A 13,709-nucleotide genomic window follows, 5' to 3' on the forward strand; every position below is an offset into this window, starting at 1 on the left:
TTCCACATATGAACGGTTCGGGCGAAATAATAAATCTATCTATAATGCATTGTGCGGTCCGCTGACTAATCAATTACAAACGGGTGGGAGTTCCTGGAATGTCTAGTATCCCTGACAAACATCCTTACATCAGGAATAAGAAGACGAATATCGGATGAACACACACCATGAAAGTACCGATAGAACAGCTCCAAACAACCCACATTGCGACGATGTTCAAGGGAAGCATTCGAGTTGGATACCCTACTGCCCCCAATCAACGCCATCGTTCTCATCTATACACGGTCCAGTAGCTCCAGGGATAATCTTGAAACTCCAGCCCATACATGTGAGTTGTACTCCATTTTCGCCCTTATAAAAGTGGTGTAGATGTGAAGAAGATCAGATGGAGTGAAGTAATACTTAGACCGTTTAAGGAAGCCTTAACACTTGGATGCTTCATGTTTAGCACAATGGACATCATCGAATCGTTAGTGTGACAACAAGCAGCACTGGGTCTTCCGTGCATTAAAATATACTCCATTCATTCGACCCCTCTCAGAAATTGCCAGCAAATCCTGGGAGGGTGTATCATCCATAACCCTTGTCCTCAATCTCTGGAAGACTCGGCCTATGGTCGAATGAGTACGAATGACAGCGATTACTGTCATCCGCAAATGAGTTGATCGGATTCGATGTCTGACTCTGAAGGTGAAAGAACCGAGTCTACGGTCAATTTATGCTCATTGAATGTGAACCCATCTATAATGACTCCAATAGTGCGATCTCTGATAAAGCTCGAAATAAATCGACATGTGCCAGACCCTATCAAATGCCTTGGAGATATCCAGAGTCACAACCTTACTCTCACCCAAACTGGTGGATTGAGCGACTCCTACGTTCCGACGTTCTACGGAACCTAAATGACCCTATCAAATACCTTGGAGATTTCCAGAGCCACAACCTTACTCTCACCACACTGGTGGAGAGAATACCATGAGGTCGCCCATGAGAGCGATTTCTGCGGAACTCATTCTGCTGGTCGCTTAGAACGCCATTAAACTCTAAATACCTCACAAGATGGTGATTAACCATGCTCTTCACGAGCTTGGAGAGAGCGAAGCATATCGCAATTGGCCGATAATTTGCAGGGTTCTTTTCCTCACCCTTCTTGGGTATTGGCTGAACGTTCGCAATCTTTCAACGCGACGGGAAGACTCCCACACGGTAGGCAAGGTTGAAAAGGTTGCGTAATGGACGAGCAAGCGTCGAAGAACGGCTGCGCAAAGTACATGTTGATATGCCATCCGGGCGCGGGGATTTATTGACATCCAGATTCTTAAGAACCCTTTTAACTCCACGAGTTCGAAAAAATATTTGGGGCTTGACGCCGGATACATTTTCGATTGAGGGAAGTGGTTGATTGCTATCCGGCAGGAAAGAGTTCCCTGCAAATAGGCAACAGGTTAGCCTTATCAACCGGATTAGTGAACGTTTGATCATCCGTTACAAGAGTTGGAGTGGATGAAGAACTACCCTTTACTCTTCATGAATGACCAAAAGCTCTTACTTCCTCGTGTAGAAGCAAGAACCTTAGTACGCAGACGCTGTTCATAAGGACATTTTTCGCGCCTAACCACATTGGCACACGAAGATCTTGCCTGCTTGCGCTGCAGTTCAGTATTGGCATTTTTATCCAAGTGCCAGTTCCTGAATGCCACCTCTTTCGATCTGACAGCATCTCTGCAAGTCTGGTTAAACCAACTTTTGTCGTCTGATTTAGCCGTTATAGTCTTGTACTGTTATAAATGTCCTCATTCCATTTTAAATTATCTTCTCAATCATTTCAGCAGTAGCATTTATATCGTCATCTAGAAAACATAGTTTCCAATTAAAATGCTAAATGAATACATTGGGCTCAGTCCAATGTGTTTTTCCTATAAAAATATTGACCGCTTCGAGAAGCGGTACGAAGAGCAGAATACGATACAATGCAGTGATCGGAGTTACCGAGAGGTTCAAGAGTATTAACTTCATACTTTTCAGGGTGTGAAGTTAAAAAAGGTCAAGAGTATTATCTTGGTGCCCTTGAACACATGCGATATGTGTCGGTTCGTTCACTAGTTGCGCCATTATGCGCAGCGAAAATCTCAACATATTGGCCCTCAGGAGTCGTATGACTCGAATGGGAAAGCCAGGAGGAGCGACAACGATTTTACTGCCCGGAAAATCCTCCAAAATATTTGAAATGGAATCAGAAAGGGCGTCAAAGCCGTTCATGGAAGCCTCCCTTTCTGAGTTTGGACTTCTATATAGAAATCCAAAGTGCCATATATGTGATCCATTCCCGAATTTAACCCAAAGGGAGTAAAACTCAGGATCCTGTGAGTCCATGTATTATCGTCTTTGGATCACTACATCATTACGTACATATACCACGTGGGCTCTGTGCGAAATAAAAAGAGACAGAGTGTGGTACCCAGGGATGTGAAAATTCTGTGGATCTGAATCCTCACGCACCTGGGTCTCACAATGAGCTAGAATGTTAGGATGATGAAAATGAATATGTGCATGCATGCACCTACAATACAATGCTTAATAACTAAGGACAATAAATACAAAACACATGTAGGCTATTTCCACACACAGGTTATTTCACATAGTCAAATGTGTACCTGCATTGGACGAAATACATGCACTCTTAAGGACAACGAAGATCATCTACAGAGAAGCAATGCACCTCAAGAAGAAAATCTAGCCACTTGAAATTTTGCACAAATACTTTTTATTAGTGTAGGTCGGTTGGAATTGTAAATGGGCCAAATCGGTCCATGTTTTGATATAGCTGCCATATAAACCGATCTTGAGTCTTGACTTCTTGAGCCTCTACAGCGCGCAATTCTCGTCCGATTTGATTGAAATTTTGCACTTGGTGTTTTGGTATCATATCCAACAGTTGTGCCAAGTATGGTTCAAATCGGTCAATGTTTTGATATAGCTGCCATATAAACCGATCTTGGGTCTTGACTTCTTGAGCCGCTAGAGGGCGCAATTCTCATCCGATTTGACTGAAATTTTGCACATGGTGTTTTGGTATCATATCCAACAGTTGTGCCAAGTATGGTTCAAATCGGTCAATGTTTTGATATAGCTGCCATATAAACCGATCTTGGGTCTTGACTTCTTGAGCCGCTAGAGGGCGCAATTCTCATCCGATTTGACTGAAATTTTGCACGTAGTGTTTTGGTATCACTTTCAACAACTGTACTTACTAAGTATGATTCAAATCGGTTCATAATCTGGTACAGCTGTCATATAAACCAATTTTGAGCCTCTAGAGGGCCTCTCATCCGATTTGGCAGAAATTTGTACAACGGCTTCTCTCATGACTTTCAACATACATGTCTAATATGGTCTGAATCGACCTATAGCTTGATACAGCTCCCATATAAACCTATCTCCCGATTTTGCTTCTTGAGGCCCTACAAGGAGCAATTCTTTTCCGAATGAATTCTATTGGGTTGCCCAAAAAGTAATTGCGGATTTTTTAAAAGAAAGTAAATGCATTTTTAATAAAACTTAGAATGAACTTTAATCAAATATACTTTTTTACATTTTTTTTCTAAAGCAAGCTAAAAGTAACAGCTGATAACTGACAGAAGAAAGAATGCAATTACAGAGTCACAAGCTGTGAAAAAAATTGTCAATGCCGACTATATGAAAAATCCGCAATTACTTTTTGGGCAACCCAATACAATGTTCTGCATTCATTTATGGTCCGAATCAGACTATAACATTAGTGTCCCTATATGTGCTCATTTTATGATTTAAGGTTTTATTACAGACATTCCTTACCTCTTGGTATACATACTACACACAAATGTCCACGATTAAATGACCAAAAATGACCCTAAAACTTTAGTACAAGTCTTTTTTTATATCAGAGAATCCAAAGCTCTTCCATTGGCCTAACCTAGCATTGGGGTTGTCTATACTATTCTGGATATTATGATTGCATGTGCCATGCCAGAATGTCTCGTGTACCTCTCAGCCTGACTTGCAATCCACAGAAGACACTAAGTATGGGCGATGTTGACATTTAGAAAGGAATACCAAGGTAATTGGGAATGCCTTACTCGGAATAGTAGTCATTGAGGAATCAACTAAATTTAAATTTCGTTGAACGTTTCATAAAAATAAATTCCTAAAATTTTGTTTTAATTAAATTTTCTATGAAAATCAACTTTCAAAGAATAATTCATCATATTTTAAATTCAAGGAAATAATATAGAAATACATTTTCTTACTGCAAAACTTAAGTTAAAAAATATCATAAATCATATACAGTGATTGATAATTTTCCTGCAATTATAATGATAAGCTGTCTTTGCTTCCCTGAAAATATACAAATTGACTTAAATTAAAGGGAACTCTTCGAGCAAGGATACCAAAAGGATTTCAAAGGAGTTCTATCGATTTTATCTGTATTTGCAAGCATGCGTCGTATATAAATAAATAAAAAACAAAATAATGAAGAGACTAATAGTAAATCCCTGTATCACACATCATAATTGGCAATTTTCTATTGTCCTTGTTTTGTTGGTCGTGGCTTTGTATTGCGGGCTCTAATTTCCATAACCTTGTCAGGGTTTCGTTTCATTTTTTCCGTTTTGGGGGTGATTGTTATCTTTTTACCTACATGTAGCTGTCACTGATGTCCTCCTTCATCATCATGGTAGTTGTCGTCATTCTTGCCTGAGCAGCACACGCCGGGACGTCTACGCTTAATGCATTTGCAAAAAGAAAAACGAAAATCTGAAAAAAACGTTGATAGAAATATGAAATTTAATAAATGTATAACATGTCCTTTCTTTGTTTTGTTGTGTGGAATTGTAGCCTCTGCCATGCAATATTTTATACTTTCCCGTCCCCCCCTTACCCCATTCTATGTTGTTTGTGGGCCAACAAAAACTTAGGCAACATTATTCCCAAAGTGAAAGGACAAACAATAGCCTGGCGTTTTTGAGTAATGCATGTAAAAGCGTAAAAGCGTGCAATCATTGAACGCCCGTCTGTCTGTCCGTCCGTCTGTCTTTCGAAAGCCAAACGCCTTTGATGGGTGTTTTTCATGTTCTCACCCAATGCCAGAATTAAGAAGCGAACGCTCACTGGAACGAACAAACTAATAAAGCCTGCCACGTGGCATTAACAATGAAACGCATTAAAGTCGTTTACCATACCCAATGACAACAGCAGCAAGCAACAATGGCCAAGAACGCCACTGATGGTGGCACCACGAGCTGCCCTTAACGTTAACAATGGTTTCTAGACAACTTAAAGTTTATTTCGGCAAAATATTTGTATAGACATCCACATTGAGAATGTCGTACAATGAGGATTTTTTACTTCAATTAGAGTTCTGCTTGGAGGAAACTGTTCTGTCACATTTCGCAAAAAAGGAATTTCAGTTATTAATGATTTTCCTTAATCGAATGCTATACGACCTGTTTTTAGTTCGATATTTTGGCTATTGGCCGCTACGAAAAAAAATTTGGCTATTGGCCGCTACCAAAATTTCAAAAATTTTTCAAAAAACAAGTAAAAGCGTGGTAAGTTTGGCCGGACCGAATCTAATATACCCTCCACCATGGATCCCATTAGTCAAATTCATTGAATGACTTTTTCAATATATATATATATATATATATATATATATATATATATATATATATATATATATATATATATATATATATATAAGCTACATCAAGTATGGACATGACTGTTAGAAGTCATAAAAAAGTACCACCTCCAAAATTTCAGGTATATCGAGTAAAAATTGCGCCTTCCTGTGGCTCAGAGTGTCAAATTGGGAGATTGGTTTATATGGCAGCTATATCAGGTTATCAACCGATTTAGACCATGCTTGGCACAGTTGTTGGAAATTATACCAAAATGACAATATTTCAATCAAATTGGATAAGAACTGCGCCCTCTAGAAGTTTCAGAAGTCCAGATCGGTTTATATGGCAGCTATATTATGTTATGGACTGATTTAGATCCTGCATGGCACAGTTGTTGGAAGTCATTTCTCACTGATATCAGTCAAATCGGATAAGAATTGCGCCTTCTAGAAGATCAAGAAATCTAATCGTGAGATCGGTTTATATGGCGGTTACATCAGGTTATGGACTGATCTAGACAATACTTAGCACAGTTGCCAAATTGGATAAGAATTGCGCCTCTAGAAGCTCAAGAAGTCTAATCGGGAGATGTGCTTATATGGCAGATATATCAGGTTATGAACCGTTTTGAACCATACTTTGTACAGTTGTTGGTAGTTTACCAGAAGACCAGGCAAATCGGATTTGGTTTGGTTTTTAACTTAATAATGCTTGTAGCTCCTTAAAGTTGAGTTAAATAGGGAAACGGACGATAATTTGTGTTAATATCAACAATTCTACGAACACAAACTTAAACTGAATAATTCAGTCCACATATCGTAAGCTAATTATCAAACAAATTTGGTTGTTTTGGACAGACGGACGGACATCGCTGGATCCAATTGGAATGTCACGAGGATCAAGAATATGCAAATTTGCGCCATTAGGAAACTGGGACAAACTTCTCACAAATCAATGAGTGCTGTCCGATTCAGTTTTAAGCTCAATTATAAGGGACCTCCTTTTTATAGCCGAGTCCGAACAGCGTGCCGCAGAGGGACACCTCTTTGGGGAGAAGTTTTTATTTGGCATTGTACCTCACAAATGTCGCCAACATTAGTAGGGGATAACCAGAGCTGAAAAATTTTCGGATGCTCCTGTCAGGATTCGAACCCAGGCGTTCAGCGTCATTGGCAGACTTGGTAACCTCTTCGCTACGGTGGCCTCCATCTTAATAATATACGTATATATTTTATAGGGTCTTAGACCGAAGTGATACAAACTGAATAACAAAATTAGCATGGAAGAAGGTCAACAATTCAAAATATTATCCTTATTTCTATAATGCTAGCAATTGCCAAAATAGGGCACCTCATCGAGAAATTAGTATTAATTTATGACCTATTCATACAGTTTCTTTAAAAATTGGTGAAAAATAACTTAAAAATGCTTGTATCTCCTTAAAGGATTTCCCCCACTTTTGAATTGAATGCACCAAATTTTTGTTTGTACTCTGGTGTTTATTTTGGGAGGTGGTTTCCCTCTGGTGTGCACGTTGTCTTGGTTCTGTATTCATTGTGAAGTGCAAATTTGTGTTGACTTAGAACTCGATTTTTTTTAGTAACTCTGAACATGCCCGAAAGATTTAAATCAGGTTTTGAAGTCAACTTTGATCTCAATTTTAGCATCGGCAATTGAAATGGACTACCAAGTGTGTGCGAACTTTTGTTCGTTATCCACTATAGTTGGCTCTTGGATCAACTGTTATTTATATACAGGATACAACTTTTGCTTTTACTTTCGCATTGAGGGCGACTTGTGGGAACGTATGTCAGAGAACGTCTTTCTGCAAAAGTAGATCAATATCACATTGATACCAGCAGATCAATGTCACATTGACACCAGCATCCGACATGGTTTCAAACACATATGAAGGCTTTCGAAAGCGGCTAAAAATATCGCAAATGTCGATCTGTCTCTTTTTGGTTTTTTTTTTATCAGGATTTACCGTAGAGTAAATATCTGGTCTATGATGTATTTATCAGGTCTAAATTCGTAAGGAAAAGACCCAATTATCTCGTTAACTTTAAGTTTTGATCTTTTTCACAGTACACGTGAAAATATTTTGTACACAATGGAAACTATAAGTCTTTTTCCCTTCCTCTGTAGTTGGCATATACTCTATCTTGTCTCCGGCGCGTAATATGCCGAGGTTTATATCGTCGGGTATGCGTTCAGATTGCGAAGACAAGCTGATGTCTTAAATAGTGCCTAGTGTCTTAAATAATTTTGCTAGTAATCCATCTGCTCCTACTGCCTTAATTTTCTTTATTCAGGTTACTGTTACGTAGATCCATACAAACCAAAAACGGATTTCGCGGCATTATGTATGGGGTAAGCAATGATTTGCGTATTGTAGCGCTATGCTTTCATTTGACACTAAGTGATCAAATTGGTTTCTCGGATTGCCTCGTGCTGCTAGGTATCATGTTTTTTTGAAGCGAAGAAGTCTCTTTGCCTTAATCCCTAGTCGTTCCTAGGACGTTCTCTCGTGAAGGGTTAATTTTCTGAATGTTGGACCAAAGGTATTTTCTCCTGGAAACTTAAGAAATTACTTTAATATTGGTAAAAACCAAAAATGAATTTTTAACTTAAAATGTTTGTAACTCCTCAAATATGCGTTTAATCGAAAAACGGCCGCAAGTCCAAAGCTGTATAAAAGTTGAAATATGTGATAAAAGTGCCTCAAAAATGTCTTCTTTAATTTTAAAATGGTTGTCATTGGTAACATATGCAACTAATGGTGAAAAGCGCTTGAATTCATGGCCCTCCCAAATTTTCCAAGTAATTTGCTGCGACTCGACTACAAAGAGCACTATAAGCATCAAGATAGGAAATGCTTTTCACATCATAACAAGTGTAGCTATCGTTATATGCTGGGCTTTATTCGTATCGACGGTACGTACAAAAATTCAATCTGCATCAATCCAGGTTGTCAGAATGAATGAAGAAGTTCCAGCAAATAAATCGTTTGAAGGCGATCACGGTGGTACACACAAACCGAAATATCCAGAGCTCGATGGAAAGATCAAGTGGAGAAAGATGTCTCAAAACTTGGTGTCAGAAATTTTAGAAGACGCCCAGAAGATCGAATATCTTGTCATACCATCAAATCTGACCGGCTGTTAACAGCTGTCTCACGCGGACAGCTGTTAACAGCCAGTTTGCGTATCTAATTGGATTCTAGGGTGTTTGACAGTTTTTTTGGTCGTCACTTGCATGTCGTCTATACGCATTCCCACTTCCGATGTGATATTCGTTCCCGTTCGGAGGAGCAATTCCGTCATGTCCATTGCTAGTTGCATGCCTTGAGAGTCCAGCTCTTATCACCAGTCCTAAGCCCATATTTTCAGTTTGCGCTACGCCCCTTCCGTGTCACTTGCGGGATGACAGCAGTGATTTCGTCTGCATATTCTACTAGTTTCACTGCTCGCGGTATTCTATCGTAACAGGCATTCCGGAATGCGATGATTTGACTGTGAAATCTATTTTGATCTAAAAAAGGAAAACTTTTGGGCCGGAGAATACCTACCGCAATACGACTACAAAAATAAGTCCCTTCGCCAAAATCTTGCAACCTTCTTTCATTATAAGCTGTTCAGCTAAATTGTTGCTGAAAGCGCCAAAAACCATTGTTCTGGCAAAAGAGTGAACAACACTTTTGAATAAATGTTCTTAAACGCGTTATAAACTCTAGCAGTAAATGCTCCATTTCTCACTCCTAATGACCTGGGCCATTGTAATGAAATGTGTCCTTGCAACTTCTTGGGGTAAAATTGCGACATCAGCAGCTTGCAACGTGACAATGGCTGCACTAAGCATAAGTAATTTAATTAGAAATTTCAACAACTCCTGCCAAAGAAAACAAAAGGATAACTACGCATTTACAAGTGAGAGAGCAAGGAACAAAAAGGCTAAGCGTGCTTAATGAACATATTCGCTAAGCTCTTTTGTACTTTTCCATGTTTCATGCATTAGGGCTGCTCCCTCTCCTGATGATGGGGAATTTAGTAATGTTTTATGTTGTAGCTATGCCCAAATACTCCTTCTGCATATCGGTTGTCATGATTCCTTGAATCAATGGCTTTATGGTTGGCTGCATGAATCCAGGCATGCGGATTCTCTTTAGAATATTTGCCATGAATAAAAATCCATGAATTGCCAGAATATCCTTTTGTTTCCATAGCAACATTCATTCAGGCTCATTTGCATTTCAAATTGAATTTCTGGTGTTGTGCTCTTTTTCTGCGTTTGCTGCTTCAATTTGGAATATTCAAATTCATCACATAGAATATATAGTATGTGTGATATGGATGGTTGGATAGACAGCAGATACCTATAACACTACTAACACATAAGGATATTAGGGAAATTTGATTATGTGCGTACATATGCGACGCGACAGAAGCTTTTGAATTCTAATGGTGTGAACAAATGTAGAAACCCCAGAAGCATGTCATGGGGGCAGGGAAGAACAGTTCAATGTTCGATATAAAATTAACAAAATAATGCCAGAATAATTTAGTGCCATTATAACCCCCCATTTATATCTTTCCCACCCCCAACCCATTTATTATATTTTCCACCAGTCACTTTTGCCCTAACCAACACACATATGCGCCACCAGTTGATTATCAACTCATAAAAATGTCTAAATTACCGACATTCATGTGTCTCTATGTCTCTCTTTCTCTGCTGCCTCTTTAAGCAGAGCTGCAGCATACACACTGTTACATTGACACCTTTATGTGAAAAGAGGCTCGGCAACTCAACATCTTCGTCGTCGCCATCAGCATCTGTGACACACAATGTTAAAACAACAACAACAACGACAATACAACGACAACATCAACCAACAACCACATCATTGTCATCGTCATTAACAGTCAATGACAGAGTGGCAACACTACTAGTCAGGCCAACCAACCAGCAACAATGCCACAAACGTTTATCACGCTCACTCAGTCAACACTCATTAATGTTTCATTAGTCACTGGCGTTAATCACTCTCGCTAGCTCGCACACACATACAACACCACGAATACACTCACTCATTGATTCACTCATTAACAGCCACACAAAGCGACTAAGCTTTGAAAATCAACCGAAAATCATTCTTATCATTGAGGGTGGCTTTGTGATAATAATGGGGCTCATCTCTGGAAGGTGAATACGAGGGGTGGGCGGTAAGGATAAGGTAAAAGGACAGCCCGCAAACGTAAAAGAAAAGGTAATTTTGAAGCGCATTGCCGCTGATAGATCCGTAAAATATGAGCTTATAAGGGTCAATACTGTAGACGAAGTTATACTTGGTGCCTATTTTATGATTGCCTTCGATCTTAACCTGGAGATGAAGCATCATCTGACATCAAAATACCGTTGAATGTGGGTTATGACAAAAATACCCATGACTATGAAAAATCCACAGATTACCGTAGCAATAATATGGGTTCAAATGCGTGGACTATATGAAACCGGTAATTTGTGGGTGGTTGAACCAGCAGAAACCAAGAACAACAACATCTTAATAGCAAATGCCCTGACAACGACCAACGATGAAGAACTAATCCCAGTACGAGTTCTGAACCTGACAACCAAGCTCGAGAAAATTTACCAATTCTACGTCGTTGGACAATGTACAACAGCCGAAGCAATAGTGAATTTAACTTCATACTTCAAGGAAAATAAGCTTATAAATCCGAACGGCCAACAAGTTGAAAGAGCTGTGCAAAACAACATGCGTCGACCGAACGAAACCACACGAAGTTGCTTATACTGAACGTGTGCTACTGTTCGTTTTTCCTATGCTCGCGGGCATAGGAATTGATGTGCGGTTGTGTGTTTTTGGCCATCTATGATATAGAGGATTATGTCAAGGGTTGGACAAGTAGTGTTTCACCTTCTGAGAAGAACAAGGCTAAGCAACTGCTTTAAAAACTCGTATTCGATTTTTTCTTAACGAAAGAAATTTGAGGAATAACATCGGTAGTAAAACATGAAATTAATACTAAGATGTGTTCCCCTGGCAAAGAAGGACGTATTCCAGAAGATGGTAAATGGAAATGGAGGAAACTGGTGTAGTAGAACCATCATCATCAAGCTCATGGTGCTCTTCAATGGTATTGGTTAAAAAGAAATATGGAAGCAGCAGATTCTGTGTGGATTATAGAAAGCTCAACAACGTTACCAAAAAGGACAGATATCCGCTCCCAAAAATTGATGATATACTGAAATGCAAATTTGCCCATGAACATTCCATAAAGCAACAGAGTGCTGTCCATTTCAAGTTTAAGTTCAATGACAAGGGGCCTCCTAGTCCGAACGGCGTGGCGTAGTGCGAGTTTTTGGCATAGTATCTCACTAACGTCAGCAGCATTAGGAGGAATAACCACCGCTAAAAATTTTCTCTGATGTTCTCGCCAGTATTCGAAACCATGCGTTTTGCGTCGTAGGCGAACATGCTTACATCTGCGCTACGGTGGCGGGAAAATTAGTTCTTCACCCTTGATCTGCAGAGTGGTTACTAGAGAGTAAAGATCGTAGAGAAAGTGAAGGAAAAACGGAATTTGGCGTTAACAGCGGTCTCGGGCAATTCAACGTTATACTATTCGGACTCTACAAAGCCCCAGCTACCTTTGAGAGATTTATGGAGCATATATTAAAGGGGCGTTGTGCCTGATCGATATCATAGTAATATGAGATAACCTTTGACCAGCATCTTAAGAACTTGAAGGATGTTCTCCAGCAACTCTCAGCTGCCGGCCTGAGACTTAATGCGAAGAAGTTCTACTTTTCTAGAGAGTAGTTAAATATCAAGGACGTGTTACGGTAGAGGGTATATCGACGGGTGATGACAACATCTAGGCTGCAAGAGATTGGCCGCATCCCTGCAACCTACACGCTACAACTTGGCAGCTTTCTTGGTCTTTGTTCTTATTACAGACTATACTTCCCAAATTTCACCAGCATTGCTGCCAGCCTACACAAATTGACATAGAAAAGTCTAAAATTTGAGTGGAGCCAGGCCAAGAGCAATCATTTCGGAAACTGAATTTGACATTATACTTCATTTAAAAATAAGAATTAATCTACATCAAATTTCGCAATACGTTTCAAACAGATGATTTTTGTAGATACAACCAGTTTTGAGAAAATTAAAGTTTAAAATTATGCATTCCTTGTGAAAATTATTTGTTGATATCCTTTACTAACAACATTGCTCTTTAGTAAACTGCTAAATAGTTCAAGTGATTCGATAACGGACTGTCATTTTTACCTACCTACCTACTTATTTGTACTTTATTTATTTATATCCTTCAACACAGGGGTATATTAACTTCATCATTCTTTTGGTAAGCCTTTTAAAAAGAAAATATTGTAAAGTATTCTCTACACTGAGCTTAACCTCCCTCGCTACTGCTGATATTAAACCCCTGCCATGGCGTGACCTAAAACAAAAAAGAGTTGTTAAGATAACGAGTTTTGTCATTGACAACAAAGGAACTTTTAAAATCATCATTCAATTAAATATTCTATCGCTCAAATCTCACTTACCCCTCAGTATGCTCTCCCTCTCTCTCTCTCTTCAGCAAGAAATTTAAATAATTTCAGACTTTTCCGTTTCCTGGTTAAATGACATTGAAATGAAAAATAAAAAAAAAATTAAACAAATTTACATATTCTCCCCATGTAATATGACCATTTTAACATTGCCATAATGTCCTTGTGTTTCATTTCTATTTGCCTTGTCTTCCCGGGGCCTGTTGCTATTACACTGTTGTCCTCCTGTTCATCCTTGTGACCTTAGTTGACTGGCAACGTCGTGTGTACTCCAAGGTATTCGGACTCTCTGCCAATCGTTCATTGTCATTATCATTCATATCCTTAACGAGCACTGACTGACTCTGACTGCTTGCTGCCCTGGCTGACTGACTAACTGAGTGACATGTTAAGAGTTTCATGTGTTTTGTGTGTGTGTGTGTTTTTCTTCAAACGCAGTAATAGCAG

General features: G+C 39.2%; 1 protein-coding gene and 1 long non-coding RNA gene across 2 annotated transcripts in view; one reads left to right on the forward strand and one right to left on the reverse strand.

Annotated features, from left to right (window-relative positions):
- The window catches only part of LOC106080554 (protein Skeletor, isoforms B/C), a 136,716-nt gene that overhangs the window by 76,310 nt on the left and 46,697 nt on the right, over positions 1-13,709 (forward strand). The gene's annotated exons all lie outside the window — the stretch shown is intronic.
- LOC106080555 (uncharacterized) lies at positions 4,436-5,296 on the reverse strand. Its single transcript, XR_001220234.2, has 2 exons — positions 5,220-5,296; positions 4,436-4,794 (listed from the first exon to the last, which is right to left on the reverse strand). It is a non-coding gene; the product is annotated as an uncharacterized LOC106080555 (long non-coding RNA).

Source organism: Stomoxys calcitrans, chromosome 2 (assembly GCF_963082655.1).
Source record: "Stomoxys calcitrans chromosome 2, idStoCalc2.1, whole genome shotgun sequence".
Taxonomy (NCBI): domain Eukaryota; kingdom Metazoa; phylum Arthropoda; class Insecta; order Diptera; family Muscidae; genus Stomoxys; species Stomoxys calcitrans.